This window comes from Tympanuchus pallidicinctus, unplaced genomic scaffold, assembly GCF_026119805.1.
Source record: "Tympanuchus pallidicinctus isolate F22 unplaced genomic scaffold, pur_lepc_1.0 scaffold3, whole genome shotgun sequence".
NCBI classification, from domain to species: domain Eukaryota; kingdom Metazoa; phylum Chordata; class Aves; order Galliformes; family Phasianidae; genus Tympanuchus; species Tympanuchus pallidicinctus.
In genome coordinates, this window is record NW_026294747.1 from 678,458 (window position 1) to 696,615 (window position 18,158).

At 37.8% G+C, this 18,158-nt stretch overlaps 1 protein-coding gene across 5 annotated transcripts in view; it reads left to right on the top strand.

Annotated features, from left to right (window-relative positions):
- Positions 1-18,158, top strand: part of METTL15 (methyltransferase like 15) — a 92,869-nt gene that overhangs the window by 9,649 nt on the left and 65,062 nt on the right. The gene's annotated exons all lie outside the window — the stretch shown is intronic.

Consider the following 18,158-nt stretch of genomic DNA (forward strand, 5'->3'; position numbering starts at 1 on the left):
TCCATGGGAACTACAACAGATACAAAGATGACAATAACACTGTTTGGTAGAGCAAGCACGAGAGCCTGCATGCTGCTCTTGTAAAAATCTGTACCAGTGGAGGTGTTGCCACTGTCAAAACGTAGCACTCGCTATTTCACTGTGCTCACATCTGCTGTTTGTTCTCCATAAGTGTTCAGCAAGCATTGATGAATGTCAGTGGCTACAATTTTTCCTGCATGGAGGAAATCAATGGCACCTCCTTGCTTCATACTTTGCTTCCTTGTCAAACTGCCCTTCTGCTGCCGTCTGCCTAATGGCAATAACTTAAAATGGAGTGGGACTTAATAACAATAACAATAACTTAAAATTGGTGGGAACCTTCAACCTCTACTTCCGTATCATCAACATCATCTGGTATTGTGGGCCAACGGAATAAAACAGGAGGCATTACTTCTGGGACAGTCTGCATATTACCTACTGTAAAATTACTGTCGGTATCTGGCAGCTTAGACTTACCAAGTATGAGTACGTGTCTTGGGTTTGCTGATCCTAAATATGTTAGGAAAGATTAGGTTTGCAATTCAGTCTTTGTAAAATTCTTATTGCATCTTAAATATCTTCTGTTATAATTGACGAAATATAATTTTTTTTTTTTAAATGTAGCTGAGGAAATCAACTATCTTTCTAAGTCTAATGATTAGCTGAGGTCATTGAGAGATTGAAATCTTAATTTCATATGGAAATGTTAATAATGATGTGCTTGAGTCATAATATTATTAAATTTCATTCCAGACATCATTACTCTTAGGGAAATGAGTAAAGTAAATAATGCATGTTGAAGGGAGGCCTATCTGAACTCTCTAAAAGCAGGTGGCAAGGGCCAGGTGGTGGCAGTTTTTTGTCTGATTGATTTGAAAGGTAAGGGCTCACCTATGCTTTGTTGCACTGACAAATGGGACCTTAAAGATTGTGTAACTTAAAGAGCCCTGCTGTAGGCGGGAGTACCTTCTACGTGACCACACTGCTCGTAGTTCTGGATGTGTCACTCAGTTACAAGGCATTACTTGGCACTGAGGCAAGGAGTGCTTCTGGGTGTACAGTAGAAGTTCTGGAGCATAACTCCCTTTGCTTCCAAGGTTAAACCTCTGAGGATAAGGGTGGTTTTCTGTTAATAGGATCTTGCAGGGCTTCTGTGAAAGATCTATGAGGTTGATGACTGAGGAAGCCATAAGGAATTATAAGACAAATTGTGTATATTTGCGGGTGAAATTTTCTAGTTCTGGAGAATCAAGATGAGAAATGAAGAATTAAAAGTAAAAGTGACTTTTTGCTTTGATACATGAAATCTTCATAAGTGCAGGGAGTATCTTCCCTAAGAAATTGCTGGTTTGTTTGTAGCTGCAATCAGATCAGACCCTCATGAAGAAAATATATTTTAAATTAATTTTGAGGATGTTGGTTACGATTGATGTGTGCTTAGAAGTACAGTGTCCATCATTGCCTTCTTTCCTTTATCTGTGGAATGATGTTGATGATGCAAGTTGCTATAATGCTTGAATACATACCAAGCAGGTGACCTTGCAGGTATTTCAACTGTATACAAGTACAGTTTAGTAGCATCCTTTGTTCAAGTACAGAAGTGAGGTAAATGTAAGAAATGGGTGGTATTGGCAGCATTTTGTTGACTTGTTGAATGGACCAAAAGTGGCAAATTGTTTTACATCGTACTTAATATAAAACATCACGTAAGAAGGCTGTTTTGCCTACATGTCCATTATTTATTTGGATTTCTTTCTGTTGTGTAGATCTACATATAAACAACTCTTTATCACTTCATACACTCTTTCAATGTAATGCACAGTCTGGTAATACTAAATCTCTTTTTTTAAGTTGACTTGTGGCTACTTCTACGCAGATGAAAGAGTTGTACCAGGCAGAACTGATAGTTGTTTCTTGCTTGCATCTAGAGTTTTGTTTTACTGTGTAATTTTTTTGCTTCTTTCTCTTCTCTCTAATGGATAGCATAACAATGATTTATGTGACATAATATACTACTATTTGCAAGAATATGGAATGCTAAGATTCCTTTTCTGCCGTCTTTATTTTCTGGCAGCCATAAGGTGTAAGCCCTTCTTACTCCCTTTATATTGGCAACTTTAGCTCTTCTATCAACATGCATGGTTTGGCTTGAATGAAAATGGTGCCTGTGTACATCTGTGGCTTAGTGTATACAGTGAAGGAGTTCCTACGTTTGATATCGATATCATCATCACTTTTTTGGTAGTACATGCAAAGATTTGGAAAGCTTGGTTTAGCTTGCATATTTCTTTTCCACGTTTTCAAGTGCTGCTGTGTGGAAGGACTGATTCAGAGGGTGAATTTGACCACTTTTTGTCATAAATGTTTTTATTTTTCAGAAGCTCTTTTTCATTTTTAATTGTAAAATAACTTGATATCAAAACATGACATTGCTTTGTTTCTTATTTAAGTTGAGGTGACATTAGAACCCATGCTTTAATACCACGTTATGTTTCATTTTTGGAGTTCCTTGTAGGAGTAACAGACTGCGAAGTGCAGCTTTTTCTGGATTGTGGCTTGGACCTTCAGATTATCTGAGTGTCTGTATGTCATACGTGGTTCTCTAGGTTTGTGGTGACATTCTCCTTCATGTGTGGCAATGTTCTCTAAGTTTGGAAAGAAAAATCGAGAATCAAAATAGATGCACTCTAGAATACAGAGATTCTACTCTGATCTACCTTATGAAACAAAACATCGTTGTAAAATGCTTTGTATTCTCAGAACAGGAAAGAAATATTTGTATACTAAAGCTTAAATAATATTTTCTGTTAAATTGCAGTGTTATAGAAAGATCCTGATTAAGAATGCTGGAGTATCTTTGACCTCTCATTCCCTTCCTTGTAGGATAATTTCTCTTGTTTGCATGTGGGTAAAGCAAAATATGTTATAATATATATATATATATATATATATTTTCAGTTGTGGTTTTAAGTGTGTGTGTTTTCTTAATTTATTTAGAGAAGCAGTAAAACCCTTCCAGCATTTCTCTAAAAGTAAATTTCTCTACTAAGAAATCTTTATGATCCCAAGAATGACTTTTATTGTATGTCTCACTGTGCCAACATTTTGTTAACAATCAGTTTTATTTAAAATAATGTTAAAAGCCCTGCCTTGTGGCAGTCATATAATACAAGTATGCCTCTTGAATTTTTTTAACATGAATCATTTTTAACATGAATTGAACATCAATTTAACATGAATCAAAGACATAAAATAAGTTCTTAGGTAGTTGTACGTAAACAGATACAATCCTTACTCTACATGATTTGTCCATGTGTATATTAGGCAGTGGTAGGTAAAGGAAACAGATTCAGGTAAACTGGAAGGAGGAAGGACCTTTATCCATCTCGAGTCAAAATTTGGATCAACTGAAGAGTAATTTTCTCTGTAGAACTGGGAAGATTGATTGATAAAATGTACAGATATTTGCCTGGAGCTCATCAGGGCAGGCAGTTAGACTCTTCAAATTAGTCTGACATCCTTGCTAAGTGGCTTTTGGAAGCTGCACATCTTTTGGCTTACATGAAGTATGTTCTTTCAACAGATGGCAGCCTTTCTAGTAGTAAGAGAAGAAAGATTTGTAGAAGTCTTCTCATGGGTAGTTGTTATCTGCTGGTACTTTGGTGACTGAAATGCTGACATCATGGAGAAAAACCTCAAACTTGTAACACTTTATAATCAATATTTTTGCTTCCTAACAGGGAGTTCTAGATTTCTGACAGTTCCAGAGCCAAGGTCTGATTAAACACTTGGTAAATCTTTGACAGATGCTGTTCCCTGAAACTAGAAAGATTACTGCTGTGAAGTCTAAGATGAGCAAGAGCGGTATTTGTTTTGTTTGAGTAGAGAATATTTATTTGCTTTCAGTGCAGAATGAAATGACTGAATACAAACTGCTTTGGTGGTCTTGAATTTGTAAGCAAGCACTTACCTGGGGAAGGTATTAAAAATGACTAAGTGACCTCTTCTAAGTGGGAAATTGTATCTTGTTGAAAAGGTCTTATTAGTAGAATGTAAACCTCTTATTTCTCAAGTAGTGAACTCATGCCTGAGCGGAACTTCTGTTAGTTACTTGTATTTTCTTTTTTAATTCTTTCTGAATAATATAGTATTTTATAGGGAGCTTTCTAATATACACCTATTTTATAACACTAGTGGGATTCCTTTATATTGCACAGATCATTTGGGATGATGTCCAAGATGTGACTCACTGTGATGTTTTAAGGCATTATAAAGTATTTGCAAACTCATCTAGATTGTTTTGTTGTGGTGACGTGATCAGGCTGTACTTCCTGTCTTGAGGAAACCTGCAAACATTGTAGGTAATCAAGATTTGCTGTACTACTTTAATTTCTTCTTGGTAAGACATACTGCAAATTTACCTTTGGCTTTATAATTTTCCTTAATGGATTTCTTCAGCTGTTTTGAGTGTGTCTTAATCTATGTTATATGGTTACTGATAAAAGACAGATTTGATCTGGAACACTGAAGACATAAACACCATTCTGGATTTCTGAAACAAAAATACTGACCAGCTTTCTTGGTTTATAGAAGAATACATAGCACTTGTAATGGAAATGCTAAGCAGGGCTGGAAGCATCGATTGAGCACCTGATGGGAAGGCAGGGCCACCCCAGGGAGGTCAGCTGCATGCAGTGAGGGGGTCGGGATCCTCATTCAAGGGTTGGCAGTGGAGGTAATGGTGTCTTGCTGGTTGTCCCTGTGTAACTGAGGCCTTCTGAAGGTAAGCAGCTGCTTTCTTTTATTTCTGTGTCCATGGATCTTGCATTTGAGTAAATCCTAGCTTGCTGCAGCCTGGAACCTTGCTGATCTGCTGTTATTGCTGCACTTTTCCATTCCACTGCATCAGAGTAGTTAAGATGATTTTTTGCAATAGTTCTGTGCATATGTGGTTTTTTTTTCCCTAATGAATACATTAAAATAACAGCAAACTTTTTGAAACTCAGCACTGTATTTATACAACTGCTGGTCTGACCATTGGTTTCCAGCTGAACAAGTGTTGTTTGTAGAGACACAGGCTTAAGGGGGAGGAAAAAAAAATTGCATTGCATGCATTTTATGTTTTATTTTACATCCAATCTCAACTCTGCCAAGAGATGGGAAGTTGACTGGCATATCATATAACAAGAGACATATTAAACCAAGTGTGTGGGGGAAAAATAGATCCGGGCACAGTACGTATCATTTTTGTCCTCTGACTGTATTATCTATATCAATCTGAGTATTGGTATATTAAAAACTGTTATTATGCCATTATGACTGACTTTAGTGCACACAAAAAAACCCTGCGAATTATTTGAGATGGATTAAATATACTTAAGTGGTTCTGTATCCATATATGTGTGTGTGTAAAAGAATTTTGAGAAATTGAGTCAGGTTCTGTTGGGAATTGTCTAGGGAAAAGCAGCTACTTGCATGAAGATCATCCAAGTGATTCCCTGTGTAAAAGTTGTCAGATAACCTGTGAACTAATTAGTTTATCTAAGAGCTGTGATGCTTCATGCAATGTGCTTTGTCAAGAATATGTATTGCAATGTTTCACAATTGTAAGTTGTTTGTTTGCTTGTTTTCTTTACAGAGAATAATAGGCGCATTTTACAACTTGATTCTAAATGGGAGTAAATCTCGTATCTGAGAATGAAACTCTTGTTCTGTCTGAACAAGAGGATCCTGGCAGAGGATAACTAACAACTCATTTTTTGTGGTATTGAGAGGTTTTCCAGGTTTCCTCAGTTGTTTCTATATTTTTTTTTTTGTAATCCCTATGTAAACTGCTTTGCTGCAGGAACTGCTGGTTGCTAGCTTTAAGTTGAAATAAAGCAAAATTATAGATTAACGAGATTGTTTTTTAGCACAACTGTTGTTTTGCTGCTGAAGAATTTTCTACTGGCCTGTTAAAGTAGGCATAGTCAGAATGTGCTGTGTGAATAAGCAGCTGTTTATTTTCTTTAGTTCTTGTCCAAGGCCACATGTCTTTATTTAGTGTTCACTATTCAAATGCTTGAATGCTGAATTTTGTTTTGCATCATGAATCACATCCTTACAACATCTGAGTTACTCATGGATAGCTATTACACTTATCTTCGTAGATATATTCGTTCAATTCATTACTGAGAATTTATCTTTATAGCTGACCTTATGGTAACAGTATTATTACTAATTTTTTTTTTTAAAGAAGTTAGTTATGGCTCCATTGGTATCAAAATTATGTATGAATCTTTGGGTGCCCAAGCAGGAATGTCTCTTCCTTCAAGTTCAGCATTTGGTTTATTGCTTTGGAGTGACATCCACTTAGAACAGTGAGTGCATAGCATGTCTGGGAAGCAGATCTAGAGCTTCCTTGGCAGCCAGGAGAAAGAGCCAGTGCTGTGACCTACCTGTATGCTATAGTGACTTCCTGAGCAGCATATGGGAACTGTGTGGCTGAGGTTCCAGTGCTCATCTGTAAACTGAGCGCATTTCTTACAGTATTGGTATTGCAGTTTCCAGCATCGCTTAGCTTTTAGAAATAAAACCCAAAGCTGAAGGAGTTGATTCCTAAAGAGTTTGCTGGAAGAACCAGGCTGTCTAGGTCATGGTTGCATGAACAGGTAAATTGCCAGAGTGAGTTGCTGCTCCCCATGCATCTTTATCTCTTTGTGTTGCTGACAGCTTGGCAAGCCAGTTAAACACAGCTGCAGAAAGCATTACAGCTTTTTCTTTGGTGTTGCTTTCCTTTGCTGTGCTGGTAAGGTAAATTGGCATATGGATGTCAGCACCAGCGCTGGGAGAAATGCACTAGAAGCAGGAAGACTTGTGTATGAGAAATTAATGTAGAACTCTTTCCTCTCTTCTCCAAGGATTAGCATCTGCAAAGCCATATCCTTAAGGCTCTTTGGTAGATAGTTGTTCCAACTTAGCTTTTATTCTTAACTGCAGGTTTCTTTCTTGTTCTAAGCTGGTGTGGCTTGACGCATTTCAGACTGCAGTACTTTGCCTGATGCTGACTGGTTATATGTTCTAGTTTCCTTACTTGCTCTTCTGATTGGTTGTACAGCCACGGAATGAGCTGATACCAAAACTGCTATTTTACCTGCTGTTGTTTTTCAGACGAATGAGAAGCTGATACAACCTGTAACAATTGGGCCAGTACAAAGATAGGATGAAGAATGCACAGCTGCAGCTAAAGATGGTTGTGAACAGCCTGGCATCTTGAGAAACAGTGCTGTGTTTGTTGGTCCAGGGCTTCTCAGCAAACTGCATGTATTGGTTCTCGACTTCTTATCCACACTTGCACAAACTGGTTGCTCCCTCTGTGGTGGACCTATCACAGTGTTGTCTGAGGGAGGAAGAGAAGCTGCCTTTCCTAAGATCACATGCTTAGCAGCTCTGACATCATAGCCCTAGCATTCAGAAGGAACAACAGACAGATAGGTCTTGCTTTTAAATCCAACTTATGTTTCGGGAGATTTACAAGAATAGCAATGGAATGGTCTTCCTCCCAGGATTACCTTCCCACTGATTTACCCTTTTTTATTCCAGAGCTGCAAAATATCAGTTCCGTGAAGTACAAGGGCAGAATTCCTGTAGGAGTATGAAAATCTGCGGTATCCTGTATTTCTCTCTCCAGGGAAATGGCTGAGAACTCGCTTCCTCTCCCACCACCCAATGGCTTAAGAGCTTGCTGCTAATGTTGGCAAATTTCAGGCTCCAATTGTTAAGATTAGTTGGGACTTCCAGGTGGCAGAGAACAGGATCTTTCAATGAAAGATGATGGATATTTTATTAATAATAAATAATGCTACCAGAGGAGCTTATAAAAAGGCAGATTGAAAATCTGCTGCTTCAGCTTCACCCTACTCAAAGCATTACTTACATTTAGTTTTTTGAGCTGTTTATCCGAAATGGAATTATAACAGTACTTGTGAAATTCTTGCCTTGGTAAACCTATTGAACAGTTGTATCTGTACGTACTTTGGCAATCTAAATTTAAAACAAGGCTTTCTCTAAGAAGGTCAGTGAAAATACTTTTCTTTTGATCTTGCATCCTTGTGGATGCCTGTGTAGTTCTTCTGTAAGAGAAGTTTTACTGGATGAGTCAGTGCACTGAGTCATAGGCAGCATGAAGCCTGTAGTGCTCTAGACTAACTAATTGGTAACAGTCTCAAATTTAATTAAAGCACAGTTGTCAGCTCTGTTACTGATTGACATCCCAGTAAAACAGTTTGTTTTTGGCAGCTTGCGTTAATTGTTCTGTTTGTGTGGTTTAGGATCCTCTTAATGTTGAATAGGTCTGCCATTGCTGTTATCTCTGTGCTTTTTGATTTCTATATTGCTCACTTTGAATTTTGTTTCTCATTAGGTAATGTTTTCAGTAATTATGCTCTTTATCATGCCTGGGACTTTACAGATGTGTGGAGTCCTTTGAGGATTTGTTTCTTAGAATTTTTGGCTTTAAGAACAGTCAAATTAGCATAGATGGAAATTTTTTCTCACTTCAACTCCTCCCAAAATTTTGTGAGATACAAAATTACTACAAAAAAGTAGTAATTGGTGTTGACTTGCAAGTTACGTGTTCAATTGTGATAGTTTTTACTTCTAACATTCATTTGTACTTTGGTTTAATATAACAGATGACTTCTGTTTATCCCAGTGCATGTCATTTTCTCCAGACAATGATGTGATGATGGTTTCCAGTGACTGGAGGTATGGGGACAAATGGAGTCCCTTTTCTTCAGTTTCTTTGTGGGTGATTCTTTCTCTACCTCCTCGAGGAGCTTCAGGGGAAGAGTTGTGTTGGCAGAAAAGAGAGGATGTCTTGAAGCTGTATATCTTTCATTAAAGAAAAGCGTTCAGGGTGTTGGGGGGGAAAACTGGGGCTTGATTGCATTTTTATTTTATTCCTAATTACTTCCACTGTTTTGTTTTTATAATCTTCTGGCTCTGTGTGTGACTCCTGGCTTCCCCAGCTGGGAACTGAGAAAGGAAAACTTGAATGACCTGTAATGCTCTGTGCAACTGAGTTTCTTACTTCTAAAGCCTTTGAGATAATGTTTCCATATGTGATATATACTGGAGCTTGGATGATGAAGAAATTTATTTCCAGAGACCAAATGAGGAGGTAGAAGATGTTTTGATTACCTATTAGATTTTTTTTATCTTGACCAATTTCTCCTCTCTTTAATATGCTTAGATGTAAAGATCTTTCCAAAGAAGAAATACATTGCTTATTCAGATCAGAAGTACACTTCACCAGAAGTGCAGTTGCTGCTGGTGCCCAACAACAGGTGCTAATGGAAGCGTTACAGAAAGGTGCATTAGGAAATGCTAATTTATCCATCCTGCACCTTTAAGCTTCTGACAGTAGTTTAAGGATGGCCCTTGAGGGGGAGAAAAGAAAAAGGAAAAACTGTAGGTTGCATTTGTGTTGCATCCGTTCTTGACTGACATAGTCTTTTTCATCCACATTTGATCGCTTTTAAAAATGTATTCAATTCTAGCCCTCTCCCTTCAGCATGATACCCATAGTTGCAATATTTGCATGAAAAGCACTTTCTTTTATTTGTTCTAACCTGATGCCTGATAATATCATCAGGTTCACTGAGCTCTTGTGTTTTGAGATAAGTGAATCATACCATCTGCTCCAGCTGTATGAAAGCAATGTTAATAGTCCTCTGCAGAAAATAGCTGGAGGCTTTGGATGTTGTATTGGACTGGAGATGTGTGTCCTAAGGGACTCCTTTTCCCCCTTTCCTGTCTTGTCCTCGTCTAAGCACAGTTTCATGTGAAGCAGCAGTGACTGAAGGTTTTTTCTGGTCTCTCCTAAAATGGTCATAGCGCTAATTCTGAAATTTGTTGGTTTTTTAATGTGATTTTTTTTGTTTGTTTCTTTTTATGAATTTCCCTCACATCATCTTTCTCTAAGGAATGCAAGGCTTACTTGTAGAATGTCTTAGGTTGGAAGGGACCTTAAAGGGAATGTTGCTGCTATGGGCAGAGTTGCTAACCACTAGATCAGGCTGCCCATCCAGCCTGACCTTGGATGTGTCCAGGCTTGGGACATCCGTATCTTCTCTGGGCAGCCTGTACCAGTGCCTGCCATCTAATCCATATTTTCTGTTTTTCAGTTAAAGCCTTTCTCTCTTGTCCTGTCAATACCAAACTGTGTTTAAAAAAAAAAAAAAAAAAAAAAAAAAAAAAAAAAACCAAAAAAACTGGTCTCCATCCTGTTTATCCCTTCAAATACTGGAAGGCTATGATGAGGTCTCCCCACAGCCGTCTTCAAGCTGGACAAGCCCAGCTCTCTAACCTTTCTTCATAGGAGAGTTGCTCCAGTCTTTTGATAATTTTTGTGCCCTTCTTCTGGGACCCACTCCAACAACTCCACATTATTCTTGTGTTGAGGGCCCCAAGCCTAGATGGAGAACTGTGGTGGGGGCCTCCTGAGGGCAGATCAGAGGAGGAGAGTCAGCTCCCTTTTCCTGCTCTCCACTCCTCTTGATGCAGCCCAGGATACCATTGTTCTTCCAGGCTACCATTGCACACTGCTGGCTCCTGTCAGCCTTTCATCTACCAGTATCCCCAGGTGGTTCTCCCAGTCTGTAGACATATCTGGATTGCCCACATCCAAGTGCAGCACCTCGCTCTTGGCCTTGTTGAAGCTCATGCTCTAGATGGCATCCCTTCCTTCTGTCATACCAATTGCACCACTCAGCTTATTATAGTCTGCAAACTTGTTGATGCTGCACTCGATCCCACAGTTTACGTCATTGGTAAAGATGTTTAAGAGCCCCTGTCCCAAGATGGACACCTGGGGAACACTACTTGTCAGCAGCTTCCATTTGGATACAATCCTCTGCCTATGATCACCCAACCAATTCCTTATCCACTGAATAGTCCAGTCTTAAATCCATTTCCACATCTTTATCAAGTTCATGTCTAATGGGAGTGATGTTTTTCCCCTTTTCCAGTCATCAGTGCTTTCACCTAATGGTCATGAGTTTTGGAATATGAGGAAGAGTGGCTTGATATCTGATGCAAGTCATTCTCAGCCTTCTTCCTTTTTAAGGGATTTCCTCCTGCATTTGTTTCTTTCTTTACCTTGATTTTTATCTAGCTCCATTCCTCCTCCTGTAGCAATTCTTGCTCCACTACTTGGATGCTTATTCTCTGTTGAAGTATATACTGGCTTGGTTTTGATTGTTAGAAACATAGTATGTTTTTAAAAGGAATTTTTAATAGGTTTATACTTTTTTTTTTAAACATTAAACTATCTTAAATATGTCAGTGTCTGAAGACATGTCTTGAATATAGTCACCAAGTTATTTATCCTGGGAACTCAGAATAAACTTAAAATTAAGGCAAACTGCAGCATACTGGAAACAATCTCTTTAAATTTGTGAGAAACACTGAAGATCTAAAGCAAAGCTTCTACCTCCTTACAGTCACTGAAGAGAAAAAACTTCTGGGGGCACCCGGTTTCTAAATAGAATGATATCAGATAAGTTTTCCACTTCATCTTAACTTTTCTTGTTTCTTGTAGAAGACCCTGGTAAAGGTTTCTGTTCTGAACTCTTGAAATTCTGATTTTTAAACTCAGTAATTTAGTGACTGCCATAACCTGTTTTGTACCTTAACAGTGGTAGTAGCATGTTCAGAGGTGAAGTTATGTGATGTGATGGCAGTAAATGGCTTCTTTTTGAAGATAGACAACACTATGTGAGCAGCAATGCACTATGTAGTTTCAACTGGTGATAGTTTCCTATTCCTGTTTTGTACAAACAATCTTTACACAGAAATACCCATGTTTTTGGTTTTAGTTTTTAGTTTCTTGGACTTTGTGCTTAGCTATTGCTGGTCAAACTCGGTCTATTCAAAACTGGTACATTGAAGATGAATAAATCAGACTTCTGACTGGTTAATGGGGCTTTTGCGTCTCAGTACAAAAGTCCAGGGCATCCTACCAGTGGTAGGAATTTCATTTTCTCTGCAGAGGGGAAATAATTGAGAATATTTTCATATACTGTTTAATAAATGTTTTTCTGTTGAAGACATTGTGTCCTATGGAACACAAGCAAGTAATTAATGGTGGCAGGTGTCTTTTACCTATATAGTTTCATGTAGTATTTCAGTGAAATACTTGTGGATTGTTTTCTGCGTGCACTGAGGTTTTCCATGTTACTGCCAATGGTTTTGCCTTGCTATGGTTACCTTGTAATAAAATTGCACAAGTTCTTTAAGATTACATAGTTTTTCTAGTCAGGTTTGGAAAAAATGGTCCTTAAATGACATCAGAAACACTATTCTTGAAGTACATGTTAATCTCTTTTCTGCTGGTAGAGAATAACTGGAGAATTAAGATGTAATTTCAGCAAACGTTATGCAAGGCTTCTCTCTTGTTGACCTGACTGTATCGAGCAAGCACAAATAAGTGCTCAGAGCATGTTAAAGCTGGCATTTAGAAAATCTGGAAGATGAAGCTTAACACCTACGGAGGCATGAAACAAACAAGTAAGGTACCAATTGTAGAGTAATTTCAGAGGCTGTAGTAATATAACAAACAGTTCAATAAGGAGAACTGGAAACATGCTCTTAGCCCAGTGATCTTTATGGCTTGGTAAAGAGCTCTCCTGACTGACTTTAAAATGTCTTTATTTATCTCTCAGCAAGTCAGATTGTTTGCAGTAGGTTGTAACAATATATTAAAATAAATGCTGTAAGTATAAGTGTGGAATGCTAGGCACAAGTTATCAAAATCAACTATCCGGTTATTATGGTGAGCATTAAAAACTTGTTAAAACAGTGATTCTTATCACCATGAATGTATGTCCATCATGTACTTGGGTTTGAGTTATGAGTTACCATCCCAACCTAAATTTTTCAAATGTTTCTATGATATTTTTGATGAAATACACTTTAGATAAAAGTATATAAATGACAAGTGATGGTTTTGGTCAGACACTACAATACTGTTCTATGAAGCTCCCAGGTTTAAGCTTTGTAACTGAGATGCCAAGCATCAGGCACGTGTGAGAACATGCCATCCTCAAATGCGTATGCATCTGTCATGCTTGAAAAATTATTTCCTCTGGAAATTGCTTCCATCCTGCTTAGTGAGGTTGTAGAGTGAAAGCGAATGGATGTGGATATGCTCAGTTGATTTAGCAAGTTGGATTTCACTGGTACACTGACTTTCCTTAAAAATAAATTTTCATTAGTTTAGCTCTACTTGGCTCTGAGCGGCTAGGCACAAATATAAGCTCTATTTCTGAATGCAGAATGAATTCTTGTGTGTGACTTCTGGGAAATAACTGATTGCCTCCAATCATGGGCTCGTATTCTTCTGTTTACATCAATAAACATGAAAATAGGTTTTTTTGTTGTCTGTTTTTTCACTTTGGCAAGTACAGGAGTCTCCTCTGCAATGCTAACGACATATGTGGCATTCATGGAACAAATGGTACTTGAGCTTTGCTTTCAGAAGCAACTATTAAATCTTACCTGTGAAAACTACTGCATTTTATTGGCTGAGCTTAAATGTGAATGCTGGAAGAGCAGAAAGGCTAGATGTAATGTTCCTTTTACCACAGCTTTATTTGGTAAACGCCCTACAGTTTATTAATTGGTGATATTCAATAAATTCTTGAGCTGACAAGTTTTGTTGTAAATACCTGTTAAATCTTATGCTTTCAAAACCTGAATCTTACTCATATTTTATCTTGGTGGTTGTTACCAGTTTTTTTTCTTCCATTTTTTTCTTTGTGATGCCACATCCGCTCCTCTTATAACGTGCTACTACAGGTAGGACTTTCCTCATAAACAGAGCTTCTTGCCAGGATGTGAAGTTAAGTATGCTGCCTCTTTGCAGCTCTTGGCAAGAACTTGCAATAATCTGTTGGAATGTGATAGTATTGGTTGAAATGCAAGCAATTAGTTCAACAACTCTGATGTAAAATACAGTTTATGTTGCGCTTAATGTGCTTGTTTATTCTTTTTGTAATTAACATCTGCAAATTTTTTTTGGAAAATAAAAACAGTAACACAAAGCCAGGTTTGCCTGGCTTAGTCATGACACTGCATGCTGTGATCCCTAGCATTGTGTGCTATCTTAAAATACCTCAGTAATACAAGTAAGGATGCTTTTTGCCTCTGTGGTGATTACTCAGAACACAAATTATGGACGCATGTTATTTTTCAGTGACTGATGTCAAACGCTGCAAGCAGGTTAAGCAGTCTTTAATGACAGTAGTTGCACGTTGCCAGTTAAGTCTTTTATTCATACTGAACGAGCTGCAGAGGTGCAACAAGAGACTGGAAGTTCCTGGTGTTCGACTGTATGATTTGAAGAATGCAATCGGTGCCTTCATTAATCAATGGACTGCATGAAAACTGTATTTATACTTGGTTTTTAAGTTTGTTGTTTTTGCCAGTGCAGCACGATAAGATTTTTCTCGGGGTCTCTGTTGTGTTTTGATTGCTGTATTAATGAAGTAAAGAGTATTAAAGTAAATAATAAGTCATACTAGTCTCACTAGGAATTTGAACTCATATTTGTGGTAGGAAATTAATCTGGTTTTAATTGCCCATGAGTCTGAAGTATGTTCCTTTTTGTAAAGCTGATCTCACATAAATATAAATCAGTAGCTGGCTGTTCTTTAATTATGTATTACAGTATTGTACCTGCATACTCTATGAGAATGTGAGCATCTCAAGTTACGGTGTATTGGAGGTCATTAAATCTTCCCTGCTTTATGAAGTTTAGTAGCAGTACACTTCTAATTACTGAAAAATGCATGTTTGTGCTGCTTGTTTTAGAGTGGCTATGTTTAGCTACAGAAAGGCACTCACTCCCTAAGTAAGTAACTCCACAGGGATTTTGACAGCATGGAGAACAATTCACTTAAAGCACTTGCCAAAAAATCACAAAAGTATTTTTAGAAAACTGTCATTGCAAATAATTCTGAGATGTTCTAGTGTAAAATCAGAAAGCTTATCATAATTACTGGATAATATTTTTTGTGTTTCAGAAATATGTAGCTGTATGCTACTATGATCCAAAAATATACTGTGTTAATATATTGAAAAGATCATTGATCTAAGTTGTATTCTCAGTAGCAGCCTGTTTTCTTCCCTCACTGCTTTACACTTAACTTTCTGTTGTGCTTTAACCTGGCAGGTAACTAAGCACCAATGTTTGCTCGCTCCCTCCCTTCCTAGTAGGATGGGGAGAGAATAAAAAAAACAAACAAACAAAAAACCTCGTGAGCTGAGATGAAGCTATTTACCAATGCAAAAAAAGAAGTATAATAGTAATGACTACATATATATCTGAATGTATGTAACAAGTGATACACAAGCAACTGCTTATCACTCACTGACCGATGCCCTGCTAGCCCCCAGTAAGCGGAAGAGAGCCATTTCCTTCAAAACTCTCCATTTGTGGGATATGATACAGTATGGAATATCCTTTTGGCCAGTGGAAGTCCACTGTCCTGAATCTGTTACCTCCCATTTCCTTGGCCTCTTCCCTGAAAATTTCTTTGTGCAACACTGCTTATCAGCAACCATAAACATCTGTGTATTATCAGCATTGTTTTTGTCCTAGAACCAAAACATGGCATCATACCATATGCTTTGAAGAAATAATTCCAACTCAGCTGAAACTAAGACCCTTATTTCCTCTTCAGCTATAGGTTATTTCCTCTTCAGGTTATTTATGCTAAAAATGCTGTAAAGACTATGGAAAGGATGTTGGGTCCAAGAGACTTTCAGAACATACCTTTTATTTTCTTTCGGTTGTCAGTTGTTAGTCTTAAGTGTACAAAACCTTACTACTTTTTAGCGATCACTGTCGGATACTACAAGGATAAAATATTTGTGCTCTTGGTGCCATACTGCAAATATCACTGTGATATAAGGTAGGAATTTGAGTTTCTTTCTGAAATGTATCGTAAGCAAGGCTGGTGGTTGAGTTGGTGGAATCTGACTTCTGGTGGTGTTCTAACTCTGCTCTAAAGAGAGTATCTGTGCTTTCTGTGACTTCTTCAAATCCAAGTAAATCTTCAAATAACTCAAACATGGTGTGGTCAACCGACAATTTAAAAAAAAAAAGTATGCAAAAAATAGTTCACTGTCATAGCATACTGAAACTTTCAATAAGTCACACTATTAGCTGACATAATTAGCATCCAGTGCAAAAATGGAGGGCATCAACCAGTGTCGGGGAGACCAGAAATCCATTAGGGCATAGTAGTCTCCAGCAAACTTCTATTGCTGAAGACAGCCCATGCACAATGCATCCTCTACACTGGTCTAGAACATCCCTTTTTATAACCCTTAATCTATCTCCTTGCAGTCTGAGGTGGACATTGTCAACTCAGTGTTCAACAAGCCTTGTGAGAGCAAATGCTCTTTGGTAGGTTCACTTGAACTGGTTGCAATAAGGGTACACATGTGTTGCACAGTTCCTCAAAAACTGCTTCTAATGATCTGTTTGACTCATCAACCCAGCCATGTAGAAATATAAAGGGATCTCCATGCTCAGTTCTAGTGTAGTACTGAACTGTGAGTATCCTGTTCAGGAAGCAAGAAGTCAGCGGCTGTGGCCTTTTCAGGGCCATACTGAATACACACAGTTCTTGAGCACGGCTTGTTTGAGACAAGAGATGGGTAACAGAGGAGCTGGAGGACAGCATCGTTGCTGTTAAGGTGCCTGCTGAGTAAGTAATATAACAAATAGCTTGACTTTGCTTGACCAGCTGTATAATTCTTTAACAAAGGAAGAGGACTAGCTATAGAGTATATAACATTTCATTTGCAAGTTAGGTGAGCTTCAGTATCCTGAGGAGCAGAGTTAATTGTGACTCATTGATTTCCTTCCTCCCGATTCTCCCCTGCTCCTCAATTCTGTGTGTATGTGTGTGCATTTTAAAAATTAAAAGCACCCTAGGGAACTTGGAATTTTGAGTGCATGAAATCAGTGAAAATCAGAAAAAGAAAGGATCAGGGTAGCAGCACAAACCATGTAGTCTTTCCAGAATGCATACTCTGACAAAGACTTGAATTTCATGACAACACTGTTCAGAGAGTTTCAGTAGGCGCTGCATGTTTGCAGCTTAGCTGTTGACTTGATACTCTAATGTGGTGGATTTGTCTGTACAGGGAGTATATGGGATAACGGTGGTTCTGTTGTTGGGTTTTTTCCCTTCTAAACTGTACGAACAGAACCTTCTGTGTTGAAAACAATGCTTCATGTAGTTTGGCAGCTAACCTTTTGTTAGAAGTGACAAATGTGGTGCAACTTTAGGTTTCTGCTTATGGAAATTAAGGCCCTCACCTTTGGGTGCTGAGTTTTAGAAGGCTTTTTTGATGTACTTAGATATGACTTCTGTAGGATAAAATTTAACGTTAGCTCAGAGAGGGAGAGAAATGATCTTTAAGTTGATTCTTGGTGAAATTGTTAACAATCTCATTTCGTGAATAATGTTAAAAACAAATAGCAGATCACGCTCGCTCAGATCACTGCTTTTTGACTTCCTCTTATAGAAAACATCTATTTGAAGGGAGTTTGAAATGATAGTTTGTTTTGAAATACCCATTACTTAATCAGGGAATGATACACGAAATAATAATAATACTGAATGAAATAATAAGAGGAAGAATAAGAATTGTAGTGCAGTTGAATTGGTAGCTGTGCACAATTCATGATCTCATATTTAAACTTCAACCAAAGGTGAGTGAATAAATAATTTATTTCTGAGACATTTATTTGCTTGAGAATACCTTGGTGATATTTTGACAGTAACTGAGGTATAGTGCAATCAAATGGGTATGTATCTATATTAAGCTATTTGAACAGTGAAGTTTAACAGAAGGTCTGCTACCAATAATTATTATTTATAGTGCCACAAAGCTGCATAACTATTATTTAATGATACGAGAACATCTGTGAGATTTGTACATGCTATACGTTTTCAAGCATGTTACTCCAAACAGAGTTGTAAATTGAGTCCAGCCATGAACTTCAGTTGACAGGGAAAAGACTCCATATGTCTTTCAGATGAAAAATGATCCTACTTCCATTAGTCTCTTTTAAAATA